We start from the raw sequence: 17,925 nt of genomic DNA on the forward strand, positions 1-17,925 counted from the left end.
TATTAAGGTCAGTGTCATCCATCAAGATGCGGAGTTATTTCTGACACAGTTTCAAAGGTCAATTGGTCATGTGCAACGACAAATGAGATTCATGGAATAACGTACCCAAAAACTGCGGAATGTGCCTTTTCACTTTCTATTGTCATGCCACTGCTCATATTTCAAGGCCCGAAATCAACCAAAAGAGACACTTGAAAATACCAGTTGAGTAAACAATGAGAAGAAACCACAAGTAACTCACTTACGTACAGTTTGAAAACCATGGAAATTCTCCGTCTAAGCTACTGTTCCCTTTGTTCCAAACATTTAGTCATTTTTTAGCCAGGAGAAATATTTCATTGGCCTCCCCATGCTACAAAGTGGCAGCCTTAAAAAGGCTCCTGGTCCGACTCCAATGAAAGTTTAACAGCAAAACTCTGAGTATAACCTCTCGCGCTATGATTCACTTGGCTGGCACACTGCTGGCTTTGTCCTTCCAGTTGTTTGCAGATGAATCTTTTCATGAGTTTTAATTTGGGGGAAGTCTTGAGCAAAGTCCGCAGAGGTTTCATCACCATACCTGCCACATTTCGACAGTAAGAATTGCTGAAATCGGTAATAAATGGGTGAAGACTGAATCCAACAACCAGCAGGACACCAAATAAGAAATTCCACTTTTACCCTCTACTGTGCAATGGCTGCACAAATACAAAGCTGTAATACCTTGTGCCACCCTCATCCGTCTCTCCTTGATAGCAGAGCAGGAATATCAGTGCTTCCCATGTACTGGAGCCAGGCGGAGGAGAATTCTCTGCTAGGCAGGCAAAGCCTGTACAAGAGGCCCCAACCGCTGTGCTCCACTCCTTTGCGACAAAGAAACTCTCTGGCTGTGAGTTGCTCAGTGAGTAACTTTGGAAACAAGGACTCCTTCTAATGAGTTACTAAGCTGAATTCTCTGGGAATACGAACAGCACAATTCAGAGCTACAATCTGTTTCTCTTTCGAACGGATCTATCTATGCCACATATTATATGAGCTTCTCAGCATACAGGCCCATACAGCACTTCTGATAAATGAAATAGTAGCATTATCTTTCCAAATGTCTAGACAGAAATAAGCATGTAGCCAGGCTGTACAACAACTGCATTTCCCACCTGTGGTGTGGATCGGTACCTTCAGTATTTCCTGTGCAGTTTAGCTCATTACATTTGATAACAGCTTATTTGGAGGCCACAGATATAATGGAAGTGCTCAAGGCACTCATAGTCACTATTGATCACTTAATTGCAAGGTAGTACCATAGAATAGTGTGGAAATTATATGGCAAATAATAGTCAAGTAAACAGTTGTATTTGTTTCATGTAATCTTGCAGCTTTACAACATTTGCCACATAGTAGTTCATAATTTAGGCTTAAATAGGTCCTGTGAGTGATAACAAAGTGTTTAGTATAAAACACGGCAGTGAATTGCTTCTCACTTCTCATGTTTGCAGTATAAAAACCAGAAAACATATATTCAAGGATGCATTATACCATTAAATTTGGAGTACAACAACCAACGAAAGAAATAAATTCATATGGAAAGATTTACTTGGAAGTGGATCTTGGAGGCACAAGACAGTTGTAACCTGCCCGTTTGTGCTAAAGCTCATAGTTCATAACCATGTTGTGTCTTTACACAGCCCTGGTTTACTAAACCAGAATAAATACAAAGCTGATATTTTGAATCGATAATATTATTCAGTTAGACACATTCAGTTTAACAGGAATCAGTGATATATGCACTAGGTCAGCTGTTAACAGCCTGTTTAGTCCCACTTTAGAGTCAATGATATACCGCCAGGCATATATATTGACAAAACAGCTCCCAAAAGTAAAAACATTAATTATTTAACTGTGGAATCAACGCAGTCATTAAAAAAGAAATCAGATTCTGAAAAGCTGGAAACCTTTCTGGTTTATCTTTGTCAAAGGCTCACTCCATTGCCCATTAGGATGGGCAGGCCTGACTTTTTCAAACATTGCACATGTCAGCCTGTCTCCCCCAACAAAACACTAACCTCTCTTTTGAGTAAGACTCCCACTTAAGCACCCAGAGTCACAAGGGGGTTATTCTTCTGTATTCTCAGGGTTTGCCCTTCCTAGATAAAACCAGTACTGTAAACTCAGCAGGAGATTAAGCCAAAGTTCTCAAAACCAATGGCTCAACTATTGTTCCTCAATAGCTCTCAAGTGTGGGCTCCAGATAAGGCACTTCTCAGCAACAATTTCTTTTTTTCCTGCTTCTTCATCCTCCCACTGCCTTTCAGATAAACCTACAGGATTAATGCATTCAATAGCCAACAACATACAGGTTAACAGACAATATTCAAAAGTTACTAAAAGCAGCTTCAAATTCTGCCATCTATTTTCAAAGCTTTGGCAGTGATCACATATTAGAGGTACAAAAATTGAAAACACTGTTATAGACTTTCCAGTTATTCTTTCAGCTCCCCTATAACATTGTGATTCCTCCCATGAAAAACATTTAGGATATTACTCAAATCATTACTTATTTTTCCCTCTGCAAAAAGTGAGACAATCTGCACAACTCAGACACACTGAGAAGCCCAGGTGCACAATTTATTTTTTTAACTCCCTGCATTTTTGTCTCACAGACAAAGCTCTCCAGTGAAAGGGCTCTCTTTTCTAAAATGCTGGGGATCTGGGGATACTAATAGGTCTTAATGGCCCTGACCTACCTCACCTGGGCCCCACTGCCCTGCCCCTAGGGCTCCATTTAAGCCCAGGCTTTCAGTCCTTGTCTGAACTATTTTGTAGGTTTGTTTGCCTCCAGGTTTACCTCCTGGCTGGACCCTGGACCCACACGGCGGGCAGCTTGTTGGCTGCATGTGTGCCTCAGATGTGTGTTCTAGCTTGTCTCTAGCCCCCTGGTTGGCCTTCAGAGCCTTGTCTCCAGTCCTGTCCCTGGCCCTGTCTCCTTTCATCCCTGCCTGGGCTCCTTAGATGGAACCTGGACCTGGTTTATCACTTGCCTTGTCTGGGGCTGTTGCTGGACCCTGTTAGCAGCTCCTGGCTCTGACACCATGGTCAGACCCTGTAGGACTGTGCCAGGATCAGTGGGGATGCTGCCACCACGGGGTCACCCTTGGCACTAGGCTCACCTTTCCTTATGTGGCAGCAGGCTACAATCTATAAATGTGCTCCAATAGCAGCAATAATTCTTTAATATTCAATCTTGGAGAAAATTAAACAAGAAATATGTGGAACTTGGTTTTCCCCTTCATGCAACTGATGGTTAAAATCAATTGTTCTGAAGTCCTGCTCAATCCTCCCAGCAAAGTGCCTTCTGTTACAAGTGATTAAGACAGATTCACTCCCTTAAATACGATTCCATATGTGTTGTAAATATCATAAGCTGTAAGTTTAACTGATTTATTTCCAAAAAAAAAGGACACCAGTCAGTTATAGCCTTGAAGTTTCCATCCACTAATTGTTAAAACTCCCCCAGATGAAAATAAAGAGCTGGAAATCTTCAAGTCCCAAAACTTTCATCAAATGTAGACGTTCACTGAAAGAAAAATCACTGTGAAAAACAATCAGGCATTCAGGATGAAATTCTGAAACATGTTGTGTGTCTCCTGTTACATGGGGTCCTTGGCTTTCTTCTCTGGTCATGCAAGTTGAGAATGGCTGGCAGTCATATCCAAAGTTTACTTATCGCAGAAAAATAACACTCATTTTAACTAAGGTACGCACATGAACACCCATTGGAGTTGACTCTATTGATGTGTAGAAAAGCACATATGTTATTAAGGGCAGAAGCAAACTTTTATGATTGGAAAAGGAGTTAATTTTGCCTGTTTGAAACATGCCAACCATCACAAGTCAGCACAATGCTGACAGAGATTTCTCCCAGGAATTGTTTCTTTTCTCCAAAACCACATATTTATGCTGCACAGAGCACCCTGGTGTATGAATGCATTGATATAAACAATATGGAGAAGACAAAGGAGAATCAGGTGTCAAATTTTCAGCAAGCAATGTTATATAGAACATAATTTTTATCATTTATTAGAAGAACGATTACTTACTAAACTAACTCAATATATCAGTATATATAATCACTGCATATGTGTTGATATGTAGATAGGCTGGTTAGACATTTCTGTGAGCAAAAATGATAGGCTTCTACCCACCAGTGAAACTCTAAACTCCACTCATGTCAGCAGTCTGTGTCACCCAACTGTTCAACCCCAAGGGAAGAGACTCTTCCTGGAAAAGTCACATCCTGCCCCATTACGCTGGTGTAAAGTTTGTCACCCCATGGATTTTAATGGTGTTATTTTTTCATTACATGACCACCTGAGAGCAGAATTTGTGACCTCAGTGTTTCACTCTGTATTGACAGAACCACACTGACTGTTTGCCAAACATGAAATTGATTTCTTAACATCGTTTTAAAGGCCTATGAGGTTGTGCATAATTTCATAAGTTGTCTATTAAACTGAATTGCTGAGTCTAAGCTACTAATATCATTCAGTTCTGATCTATTGATCATACAAAAAATGCAGGCTAAAAGTCTGTGCAACACTTGCTATAAATTTCTATATACCAGACACAAAATGCGCTGCTGGTCAAGGTTATGAAAGCTAAATGAACATACTTGTTTCAGTCTAGAGATCTCTATTCCTGATAACTTCATCCTCAGAGGAAATGACAATTTTGTATCATAGAAACACAGTTGTGTTTCAATTTATTTTATTTTAGTTGAAAGCACTTCAGAATGTATTTGTATATGTGATCCCTTGTACATCTGAATGCTGAATTATGTCACGTTAATAAATTGTTTTCTTTGCAAGATACAGCATAGCTTTTACAGATTGATACCAGTTTAGGTAGAAAAGCACCTACTTTACAACTTAGAAGAGAAAATAGAGATATTCTGAAAGTTCATTAGATAATCCTCGTAGTATTTTGCTATCATTTTGGTAATGACATACACACATACATACATTCATATTCATAAATACTACCATTTTACAATGATTGCCATTGTATTGTGACCCAAAGATCACAAATAGCATTAGAGCATTCCAGACCAGTACAGAATTCACTGAAATTACAGGCAAGATTAGCAGAATAAACACTTCCAGCCTTTCCAGGCTCTCTTGCTGAGTTTGTTTAAAGAAGAGAGAAGATGGAGACACTAACACAAATGGAGAAGTCACAAGCCTGGCAGAAGCGTCTGAACTGGACACTCCCTAAGCTTCCCCAATGGCCATGCAGATTTGCCTAAGCATCAGTAGATGTCTGTTGTTTGGCTGATCTTTTGGACGAGAGGTTCTCAGTTTACCAACCCTTATCAGCAACAGGCCCAGGAATCCCCAGCCTGTTTGTTTCAAGCAAGTTTGTTCTCTCCCCCAGGTTTCCCAAAAGCAATTGCCATTTGCAGTTCTACACAAAATAACACACAATACTTGCATTTCTAAGCTCAGTGGTTTCATGTCTCTTGAATCTTCCTTAGAATTCATTCTGCATCTTCAAGGAATCCTGATCTCTTCACTCTCGATTTTGACTGGTGGTCAGTGAAGACTCAGGTCTATGCTCATCATCAGTGCTCAGCCATGTCCTGTCATTCGTCTGTGTTCCTCCCTTCCCTGTGTTTCATCTTTCTGAGTTCCCCTTTGCTCAATAACTCCTTAATAAATCTCAAGAGGTGATTTGTACCCCCAGCTTAGACTAATTAAAAATATTTCTGATATTGGTCTTCATGCTTTGGTACAAACATTCCACTGTACCTGCTTGAGCTTAGGAACTGTTCTCATCCTTACTCATGGTTTGGATGGCTGCAGGGAGTTGGTATCAGGGAGGAGAGAGTCATGTTCTGCTTTCTGCTGTTGCTGAGTCTGCCATCAGGCAGAGAAATGCTGCAGTACCAGGACTGCACACTGGGCCAAACTGGTGCCAGCCCTTGGCCGGCAACCCCAGCCCAGAACTGCACTGCGGAGCAAGCAGGCGGCACCTCCTATCACTGTGACTAGTCCAGAGAACGGCCAGATAAACATCAGATCCAACTCACCCAAAACAAAGATATCTGGGGAGCCAGAAAGAGCTTCCTATATTTTTACTGTTGTTGTTTTTCTTTTTATTTTCTTGCCAATTATTTCCTCCAACCTCCCTCGCTTTCTCTACACCTCAGCTTTTTGGTTCTCCTCCATAGCTGTTAAAATACCCTTCCTTTATTTGTCTCCCTTGCACAGTTCTTTTTCCTTTTCACCGTGCCAACTCCTGCTTCTAATGGATCACACCTACTTTTTCCTCCTCAAAAAATCCATTCTTTTTCTTGCCCTCAAGTTATTCCTTCAACTTGTAGAACACCTGCCTCATGTCTGCCTTACCTACTTGCTTTATATGGTCCTTGAAGCATTTGAATTATGGTTGTGAGCATGAATATCATAATAAAAAGCATAAAAATAATACTAAACCACATTTTAATTGCTTATGATAAAGAATTATTCCAACAGAGCAAATGAAATGTTATCATCCTACGGTTGTGTTTTACTCCTAAGGAAGACCAGAGCATGGACAATGTGGATAAATGCAGACCCAGTCTGCAATTACAAAAAAAAGTTGTCAATAACCCTCCACAACTGTCACTTTTATTACTCGACTCCCCTTCCCATAACACTACCTCATTTGTAGCCATGGTAAGATGCCAAATTGCTTTATTTCCAAAGTGTATGACTACATTTTAAAAAAGCCTTTATGTGCAATATATTTCACAGTGCTTAGTCTCATTAGTATTGCCTCAGCATGCATGGATTCATGACTAGCATCCTTATTTCATACGGAGGCATCCTTTAAAGAAATTGAATGCTAGAGGGTCTATACATCAATGTTATGATGCTGTATTTTTCATGAAATCTGTGAATAAGCTAAACAGGCTGGGGATATTCCAGATGACAGAATCCCTAATAGTTTTTGAGGAGCAGCCTGTTTCCCTCTAAAAAGTCAATTTGCTTTTGACCCATGCCTATTAAAAAGTGTACTTTGTATAGCAGAGGCAAAGCACAATTCCAGCAGTTTTCATGGCTTTGGGTGAATATTGTTCAGATGATGTATGCAAGAGTAGCTGCCCATAGCTCCAGAAGGACAGTAATGAGGACTCTGGATCATTGTAAGTGGCATTGTTTGACTCTGTTTTTGAGGGTCTCAAGCACGATGAATTCATAACTAAGATAGCATAGCAAGAGAGAATAAACAGCAGTGTTGGCCTTGTGAAAGCTATAATTTAGAGAGCCAAGAATGCCATTTCTGTTGCTACACAGGAAAATGTAAATAGCTTAAGCTTCTTCCAAGACTTTGGACCCAATCCTGATTCCCTGGGAACCACTGACTTCAGTGAAGGGAAGGTCAGACTCTGTTTCACAATAGGAGGATTTGTAGTTTCTCCTCCCAGCCCCTGTCAGCAGCTAATCAGAGCTCATTCCAGAAAGAGGCACTGAGCTCAGGTCAAAGGTACGGATGGGATCCAGGTCATTTGTGATTGAAAGTCACTACAACTGGGCAACTGAGAAGTAAATTAGGGGGTGAAACTAGTTCCTGGTGGACAGCTGTCCCCTGTACAGAAACCACCACCAGAATGGGAGTGGCAGAAAAGGGGAGAAACAAAAACTAATTGGAAAAGAATACAGAGGTGTGAAATAGAGAAGCAGATATATAAGAAATTGAATGAGGCAAGCAAAACCAGGGCAAAAAAGCCAATATAATTCATTTTAGTTTATGACACAGTAGGGTTCTTGTTTATCTGTAACTCCAGCATTCAACAGCACGCATATCAGATATTCAGACTGACAGCATTCTTTGTGTTAGCTAGAATACACAAAACGAGAAAAACGAGGAAAACTAAATTAACATGAACAAAAGTGAACAAAATTAAAGTGAGTAGAAAAGGAAAAACATAGATGAGATTATTTGTAACAAGAAGACCTAGTTCCACAGTTCATCACACACCTGGTTTGTGTCCCATTCTTATAAAGTTCCCTCCTTTCTGTCACTGATGGACTCAGATCCTGCATCTGTCCCCAAATCACAGGACATTGGAACAACAGGCTCACAAAAATGGGTCAGCATTCGTCACAAGAAAGGTTTGTGTTTCTGTTAATGAATTCTCATTGCCCACAGCAACTCGAGAAGTCGTTTCTTTCAAGAGACAAATGACCAGCCAGTGGACACTGAATCTTGAAATTATCTCAGTCTACTTTTATTTACAGTTCCTTTTGACAATTCTGTTTTCCCTTTTTTTTTTTTTTTTCCCATCCTAGCCTCTTCCTCCTTAAAACTGAATTTAAGCCTTGTCTTTTTCTTTCAAGATGTTATCTCATGGCTCAGACTCTGTCTGTGAGCCCATCCTTTTGTTTTGAGGTGCAGACACATGTCCCAGGGACCATTCAGGTGGGGAACCCACCTGCTGGGGCTTGGAGCCAGTTTGACTGGCAGTGCCTTTCAACACCAAAGCAGTCACATAATCACTTTGTCACTTTCATGGCACCTATTTTACTGCAAAGGACTTTCCCTTTTAGAGAAACCCCCTAATTCCTTAATTGCTGTCTACTAAAGACCACTTGTTTTGCAGTACTGATTAGCTTTGGAGTTTCTATAACCCTTTGGCAGAGGAAGATTTTTATATGAAATGGGTAGAATTTGATTTACAAGGTAGATCTCTCCCCTATATCTTTGGCAGCAATATCTCATACCTGTCAGTGCAGTCAGCTGATTCTATGACCACCAAGACCAGCAATGCCTACGGTAGCCTAAGCTCAGTCACCAGTACACGGTAGTGGAGAAAGTCACAGAGAATAATTGACCTACAGAGAAACTATTAGTGGCATTAGCAGAAGTTAGACACATTAGTGGCACCATTAAATCCCTCTGTTTTCTGCGGATTTCAGGATTCCTGCTGTGACTTGACTATTCACCCATCCCTTGTTCCTAAGAATCATGTAGGCATCTGAGGTTTTCATCCATACCTACCATACACTAATGAAGTCTTATAATCTTAGCCAGTCTGCTAAGTACTTTTACAAAAGAGGCATCATTCCACTTTTATTCTTGTATGATTCTTACACCAAATTGTGCAATTTTCCTCCATAACCTTTTCCTACCTAATCTTTCCACTGCGTGGGATATGATGTAGCTTCATACCCGAGAAAGCCATAAAAATGACTGACGCTTGAACCCACCTCTGTGGGCACACTCTGCATTTTAGCATTGTCATATAGTATCTCATTCACCTCACGGTAGTTTATGTTTATTAGAGGAATATTGGGATTTGTCCTATTTAGGATTCTACTTCCTGGACAGTTAAATAAGTGCCGGGCTGTTATCTGGCAGTCTTTCCAGCTTTCATCATCTCCTGGGAGAGATTAACCATAGATACAATGAGAAAGAATAGTCTGTAACTTGTTAATGCTTTTGTTCATTCATAAGTATCAATAGCAAAGCAATGTTGGAAAATACAAGTTTAATCTTGTAAGAGTTTTTGCTGAAGTTAATATTCCCATGGAGTACAGGAGTAACAAAACAGTATCTTCCAAAGTTACTGCGCTGAACGGAATCAGGAGTCCTGAATTCTACTATCAGCTCCTCTGCCATATTTTTGATCATTTTCTTGAATAAATCAAAATAAAATAACTTCCTTACGTCTCGGTGCGTATTTAACAATCCTTCAGCACCTTTTAAAGTTCAGGTGCATCTGCAGTTAGGGAGCATTAATACTTCTATTATAAGCTGATTGGAACAAACATGTCTGACTGTCAAACTCCCAAGCTTAATTTTAAACAAACCTTTGGATAAAAAGTTGTTGCACAATTACTAAAGTCAAGCAGAATTATTTCAAAAAGCTTCATGTCCCATTGAGATGACTGGGTATTAAGGATTCAATCTGTAACCCAGTAAAATAAAACAAGTCTTTAGTTTGTATGCACTAAAAAAAAAATATTTAAAAGTCTTACCCTGATAGTAGTTCAGTCTTTGTTGGCATTTGGCATTAGATCTCCTAATGTATCTCTTGGAGCCCTTCCAAAGAGGAAAAGAAGGGTAGAGAGAGAAGGAGAGAGAAAAGAAGGGGGGGAGAGAGAAGAAAGAGAGAAAGAAAATTTGATTGATGCTATTTTTTTGTTTTAATCACTTCTCTCTACAATAACGCGCAACGAACTACAAGGTTTTAGTGGAAAATGCTGAAATATTATAAGCAGTTCAAATGGCTGTGGATTCTTCCCATCTGTCATGGGCTGCAACTGAGCATTATAACAGAAAAGTGATATTAGTTTCAAACTAAAAAATAAATCATCAAGCCAAGTCTGTGTCTCTAATCCTACCTACAGTGCCCTATCACTGACCTACCCATGGCTGGGACAAATCATATTCTATAGGGAACTGGTAAACTCATTCTTCATGCTGGCTCATTTCGGGTCTCCTTGTGGGGGAAAAAAAATCTCAGATACCTCATAGCGAACCAGTCACATTAATGTTTCAGACATCGGCAACATTAAGCTCCTCTCCATCACAGTCTAGCCAGACCTGCTTTTGTGTTTAAGATCTCGGATCTTGTCTACTAGGAGTTGATAAGGGCTAAGACATTAGTAGCTAATGCCTGTCCCTGAAGCAGTCATGTAAACGGAGGGAAAAATAATGGAATCTCACTCCAGACATGGATACCAAACAGAGACATATCCTTCCACAGGTGAAGGAGTAAGGGCAAAGACAACTTCTTCATGTGTTTAGCATCTTCTTCAAAGGTCTAAGCCGGTGCACTTAGAGGAATAGTAAAATTCACTGAATACTGTTACACAAGGCAAAATCAAAGCTGCTTCTCTTTTTCACACAATTGATTCAGGCCAAGCTAAGTTAATTTTTGAAGTTAGATTCATCCTGCTATAATCTTTGTGTCAAATTATATGCATTCTCTATAGTCTTCATTCACGAATGTAAATTGTTTGATTAGTTCATACGTTACTTTTTCAGAAAAGCCGGTACTAAACAAACCTAACAAATGGAACATATTGGTAGAAGAAAACAACAACTTCTTTCTTAATTTTAAGAAAATCTCATCAATGGTCCAGAAAAGGGAAGTTAAAAAATGTTCCGCACAGTGGGCTATTAGATGAAAACAAAGTATTTATGCTACTTTGCCTTGCTTTAAGACATGATTTTCAGAGTGGGAAACAACTAAACTCTCACAGACAACAACTAAAATCACAGATACACAGCATATCTGAAAAGAACAGGCTTAAGGTACCTATTGTGCCTGAAAACACAAGTTCTCAAAAGTACGGGCCTTTTAAAAAATATTCTTTATGTGACAAGGTCCAAGGCCAAACAACATGTTTGTATTTGAATCTGGGAAAGAACTCGGGCTTCCCAGATCCACATCTTAAACAAATGATTTGCCTTTGTTTGCTTCTTCTGAAAACGCTAATTTGCACATGCAAATGACTAGTGTGCACCTATGTCCATACGTATTTGTGGGAGCACATTTAGAGATTGCTTTCCCAAAGCTAACTCAGGAATCCAAACTTATAAAAAACCCTCCACACAAAATATATCTTTCTGAATATAAAGAATCACAATTTCTAATCAGTTTCATTGATGTTCAGTGTTTCAGGTTACCATAGTAACCAGCACACACAATAAATGGTGTTTTGTTTAATCAGTCATGAGAAAGAAGTCTGAGCACGATGAATCAGCCTGAACCAGAAACAGTTTCCTTTACTATCCTAATCAAAATAACTTCAGTGTAACTATAGGACAATTCAAATCAGCAAGACAGGATCAGACCATCAAATTCAGATCTCAGTCCTGTTTTCAAACACTCGTCTCAGAAGCTCAGATGAAAGTTCTACTTCTGTTTCAAAGACAGCAGTTTATGTAGGATAGGATTTAGTTCAAGGTTCAGATTTTATCTAGCCTATACTGTAGGTAGTTTGCATCAGGCTGAAGTCCACGTGAGACAATAGAAGTTCAGAGCCAAAAAACTCAAAATAATCTCAGCCTCACATAATAACAGGAAAAAATACATCAGAAAATATGATAATTCTTCAATAATAGGGAAAATTCCCCAGACCTAATAACAATGCAAATAAAATTTCTTTACTCCCAGTTAATGCTTTAAAACATTGATTGCTGGAGTCTGCTTTGCATCAGTAGAAAATAAATATAATTAATATATAGCTGCATATTTTTATAGATGAAAACAAAACTCATGTAAAGGGCATTGAGGAAGAGGGGCTTTTCTGACATAGTCATTCTCAGAAAACAAGTATAAAAGTGGCATTCAGCTGGCTGGCCCTAAACCAATTGTAGACTTGAAAAGGATTACCTTTGATGTATAAAGATCAAAAAAAGCATTTTTTCAGGTAATAAGATCTCTCTTGGATGGATTTCAGTAATATGAACATGTTTTCCATAGTATGGTAATAAAAATAAAACAAAGCAATAAAACTACAACTGGGACTAAGTCAGTCACTCTTGAATTCTTAGTGGAAGGTCAAACAAACATACAATTGGTGTTTACAGTTTTTAATGTAACAGTTATACATAATGAAAAATTATAAAAGCAATGTGAGTAATAAGACCTGAAATAATGTTGTGGCTGTGGTGACATCATAACAGGCTTGATCAAGGGGCCTGTGATGTAACCACAACTGTAGCAATTTTTTCCAGAATGTCAGTTTTTAAAGGAGCTTTGGGAATGTGGGTGGAGAAGGAATATAACATAAAACTTTTCTTTTTATCTGTTTTCATTCCTGCTCAGGCTATACCATGTACTTTATTCCCTTCTCTTTTTAATTGCACCATGTCTTTCTCTGATCTTCCCTCCTGAAGGCACTAGAAACCCAGACTGGACATAATCACAGCCATTGCTCTCATCACACTTTTTCAAGTGACCAAATATTTTTTGAAACAAAAAAACCCACTTTTTTTTCTTTTAATTGGGTATTTGATCTTAGGATTTCGAAGTACTGCTAATTTCAATACATTAATTCATGTCTCATTGCAAAGATTTTATAGATAGTTAAGATAAAAACAAAGGCCCAGTGTGACATAGTGGTGAAGTAGGAGTAAGATGCTGTGATTGTGGCAGTGAGAACCCTTTCTACCCACAAATTCCAAAATTTCTAGAATGTTCCATAGCAGTTTATTAACTTCTAGGGCTCTTCTACTCAAGGCAGGACAAGTGGAAGTGAGTGCTACCAAACGCTGTGCCAAAGCCAAGGACCAAGGTGAAATATAAGAGGAAAAAGAAAGATTGTGACTATCAAAGTCATGTTGCTCGTGGATGGCACCTTAGTAATCACAGCATGTTGAACTGCTTACTTTAACATGATTGTAATGGGTTGTTTCCAGTGAGAAGCTACACATAAGGAAAGACTATGCTTAGCCAGAAAAAAAACACCGAATATTTGCTGTTTTCTGTCTTTTGTTTAAATGCTGCTATGAGTCCCTTTGGTATCAATCATGTAAGTGCAGGGAAACACCTGTACGTTTACTCATTTCATTTCATTTCATGTATCCAGTTCAGCTACAGAACCAAATTTCCACTGCAGTCTTTGCTTTTTACCTAATTTTCCATCTGAGCTGGCAGAAGATCAAGAAGGTCAAATGATTTGCTCGGGGTCACATAATGAGTCAGAATCTTGAGCTCAGATTAAATCCAGGATACTCCCAGCTCCAGCACACGGGACTTGTCTACTCGGTAAACTGCACGAGTTTTAGCTGTTTTCCCTCCTCACATGAACTGAATATGAGGAAGTTTGTAGAAAATCTGTCTTAAGTAGAAATTCAGCCAGCAGCAGGCTTTCTGCAGTCAAGCACTGGATTTGAAGTGGGTTTAAATTAATATCCAGAACGGGGTGCTACCTGGTACCATTCTTTTAATTTCTTATCCCCTTCAGTTATCTGTCCCTTTTCTTTCCTGTGGTTATCCAAGAAATAAAGAAAGGTTTTTAAAAATCTTTGTTATCACATGTAATCTCTGCAGACAGAAACAAACAGACAAACAATATTTAACCACAGAACATTTTAGGCAGCTAACAGAGCTCATGCTTTTATTCATTCAGTACACAGAGAAGCTGTATCACTAGTAGGTAAGATCACAACATAGGAGAAGTCTAATCTAGCTGAATTACAAGCAAGACCCAGTGTTTCAAATAATTGCCACAGATACAAATGAAACTTCATGGCAGAATTAGATTGCTCATGCAGGTTACTGAGAGCTCCTGAAGAGAAAATTAAAAGTATATATAATTTCTACTGTAGTAAGGTGGGAGCGTTAGGAATTACCGCTGCAGCTTGGAGGTCCCAATTTCTTGAACATCTTGTCTGAGTTAATAAATTTGAGCTTTAATTAGGTAAGAGCTGAAACTTAAATTGCATGGGAGACCACTAAAGTACCAAAATAAAAGCAAGATGAGGAATCCAGTGCTACTTTACTATCAACACAAGTTCTGCAGCAAGTCTAGAGAACTAAGGTATACCTTACATAATTAATCAATTACAGTGCTAATGTAAATTAAATGCTATTCCTAGTATGAATGCTGCTGAATACCTTGAAGAAAAACATATATGTGGCAAGAGAATAGATAAGAGACTCCTAATTTGTCCATTGGTGGTGTCAGCCTAGGGAAGCATTTGAATGCTACACTGTTTCCACCTCTATAGTTATTTAATGTCTTCCATGGCAATAGTGCCAGGTGATCATGAAGTTTACAAACTTTCCCATCTGAGAACCACAATTTCTGTTGTGGGATACTATAGTTACGTGGATCCCATAATAGAATGTAAGTTTCACCAAGTCGTACCCACTAAAAAGAGACAGATGTTTGGGCCAGTCTAGCTCTTATCACCTTGACTCTGTCAGACCCTCACCTTTTATCCTAACAAGCATTTGGTAAATTCTTCTTAAAAAGCCATCCAAAGGCAAAGACCTGGGAACAGTTCGGTACCTGGCTGTAAGCTGGACAGTAGTCGGCCTCATATTTATCAATCCTATCACCAACATGATGTTCCTGGTACTAACCAAGTCCCAGATGCAGAAAGCAAACTGGTGGGGGCCCATCCTGAGAGAAGATGAACTTCCCTCTTGAGAAGGTACCTTGTATCCACATTGTAAGCTTTGCTCTCTGCGTGATGCTTGGTGTGCAACATAACCTTGGTTTCCTTCAGTTGTGAAACTGCTTCCTGCACACCGGTAGTGCAGAGACTCTAGACTGCACCACTGGGGTAGACAGAAAACCCACAGTTGAAAATAACGCCTTTGGTGCACTAAAAATAGATACACCCTAAGTGATCCTCCCCCAGGATCAGCCCAAGAGGCTGCTCTTTGTCACCTACCAAGTAGATTATAACAAAGCAGTACATTGAGTATTAAGTGGCTGACCCTCAGGAAATGCTAACAATTCAAAATACAGCAACACTTGTTCTCTGAAACACAAGCTGTCATGAATGTATTAAACATGTTCTACCTTAATAACCTGCCAAATGATGAGTAAAGTTCAAGACCATGTATTTCAATCATATGGTGCTCCTCAGTTTGCTAGCAAGATATATAAATTATTTTACACACCTTTAGGGTAAAGACTGTGGTTGACAACTTCATAGCTTAGAAACCTCAGAACTTGATCATAACGAGGACACTTATTCACCTGTACTGGAGCAAGAATACTCTGAATTGCTGACACAGGCCTCCAGAATGAATTCCCTGAATAAGGAAAACGTACTCTATTCTCCATGTTTAGGGTGCACTCGTTGACTTTTTTTTCTCTAAAACAAAGAAAGGTCACTGTGCACACCTATGTATGTCTGCATATCTCTTTGTGTTTGTGTATGTGTATGGATATATGTATATGTTTGCATCTTAAAAGTTTGACAGATTATTTCACTGTGCGTGCACTTTGAGCCTTGCATAGCACACAATGCACTCACCTTCATGCCCAGGGGCAAGTGCCGCCAGAGATGCGCGAAATACCTGAGTCTCTCTACAACAAACCACCACCACTTCCCGTCATCGAGAATTGTGACATGGTGATATCTTACACCTGCCACCAACAAACACTCTTTTAAAAGTTACAAAATGAAGTTTGACTTTATAATGTGTTACGAGTTCACACAAACAAAATAAACTCACAGGAAAGCTGCTGGAAGTTAAAAGTTATGAATATAAAAATGTAAAGCTCAGATTTGAGGCTGACAATGGCCAACTCAAAGATGCATAAAACTCTCAATCGTATAAAATTATTTTGAAGTTAAAGAAAATGTTAATTTACTGATTCCCCTCATGGTCACCTGTGACCCAACTATTTCCATTAGCACTGCTCACATTCTCAGTGCAACATTTGCTTTGACAATCTGAATTTGTCTGAGCTGAAACTCACATCAGATATCTATCAGATCAATGCATTTTTAAAAGTAACAAGAAAGATAAGTACACTGATTAGGAGGTACTTTGAATGGACAACGAACATCCCAGGTATGAAGACAGTAGGCACATTTTGCTGAGGCAAAAGAGTTAGCTTGTTTGCCAAACATGGACAGGTCCTTAGCTGTGATAAAAAACACTAAATGGCCAGAAATGCAGTGGAAATTATTCTTGTTACATTGCTGTAGCTTAAATATAGTTTCAATGCACCTAAGGGCCATTTGACATTGTTAGAGATGTGCAAAGGTTCCTTAATTGCAACTAAAAGTGACACCTAAATGTTCCAAATGCTTTTTCTTTTTAACCTAGTAATCATCTCTTCTGGGTAACTAATTAATCAAGCAACACAAAACACGAATAAATGCTTTCTTTTGCTGCAGAATAAATACTCTTCAGATTTAACAAAAGTTATTAGAAATTAATGCTGAATCAGGAAAGGAAGAGCAAGCCAGTTTTGATTGCACTCCATCTGCTGCAGCACTGCTAATTCTCAGGATTCTATTGCACCCAACATAGGGTTTCATATTTTTCCTTCAGGCCCCTGCTGATGTAATCCTGGGTCAGCATGTGACCTTTCTGGAGGAAAGTTTGCCAGTGTGACTTGGGTGTATCCTGAAGACACAAAAACAAGAAGTCAGATAAAAAGAACTTCGTAAGTACGGCAGCTTCAAATTCTCATGATTTAAGCAAATCTCATGATGCTTTGCAGGCTGACTTATGGGCAAGGGAGGAGAAGCTTACACTTGCGGTTGGCAATGCTGCTGTTATGTTAGAAATGACAACATCAGAAAGCTACTTTGAGAAAATGTAGCACTCACAGCTGTGAAGAGGCAAATTGCTTTGCCTTCCAGAACCCCCAGAATGCACCAAGTGAACAAACCTCCAGATGAATCTCTGTGGGGACCCTTTCTCCAAAATGCCATCTGACCTAGGATTTCCACTCCTGCAGAAATGGACCTGGGGAGCTCACACTGACCCATCAAAGTCATCTTTACAGAAACTATGGAGTTTCCTTTTTAGAGACAGGACACAGCATTTTCCCATTTCCTAACAAAATCTCTCCTGGAAACCTTAGATTTCAGGATTGTGTGGACCCAGTCCCTCCACTCTCCCTCTTTCAGATAGAGGCCATAATACCCACAGACAGATGGACATCCTTATTTGCAGATAGAGAGTATGTATTAATAATTAGACCCAAATGATTACTATTTTACCCAAGATTTTACACACAGAATACCCTTTGCGTCCAAATGAAACCTTTGCTATTAGTTACTTTCTGCATAAGGCTCACAAAATCCAGAAGAAGTTTCGTCTGAAAGAAGTTTTGAGTTGTCCTCTAAGTGAAATCATGCAAGTATTTTTAAGTGGCCGAGTTGCGCATCAAGAAACAAGAATTGTAAATAAGGAAGTACTTTGACTAGAGCAGAAGATTGATACAGCACCTGACAGCTTTCATTACGTAAATC

At 39.2% G+C, this 17,925-nt stretch overlaps 1 long non-coding RNA gene across 2 annotated transcripts in view; it reads right to left on the bottom strand.

The window, feature by feature from the left end:
* LOC139828395 (uncharacterized) overlaps positions 1-17,925 on the bottom strand; it is a 109,230-nt gene that overhangs the window by 16,633 nt on the left and 74,672 nt on the right. Inside the window, exon 5 of one of the 2 annotated variants that reach the window (XR_011739937.1) lies at positions 9,996-10,059. The exons of the other annotated variant lie outside the window; for it this stretch is intronic. This is a non-coding gene — a long non-coding RNA (uncharacterized lncRNA). The remainder of the gene's footprint in view (positions 1-9,995; positions 10,060-17,925) is intronic. 2 annotated transcript variants of the gene reach the window in all.

The sequence above is a fragment of the Patagioenas fasciata genome, chromosome 7 (assembly GCF_037038585.1).
Source record: "Patagioenas fasciata isolate bPatFas1 chromosome 7, bPatFas1.hap1, whole genome shotgun sequence".
NCBI lineage: Eukaryota > Metazoa > Chordata > Aves > Columbiformes > Columbidae > Patagioenas > Patagioenas fasciata.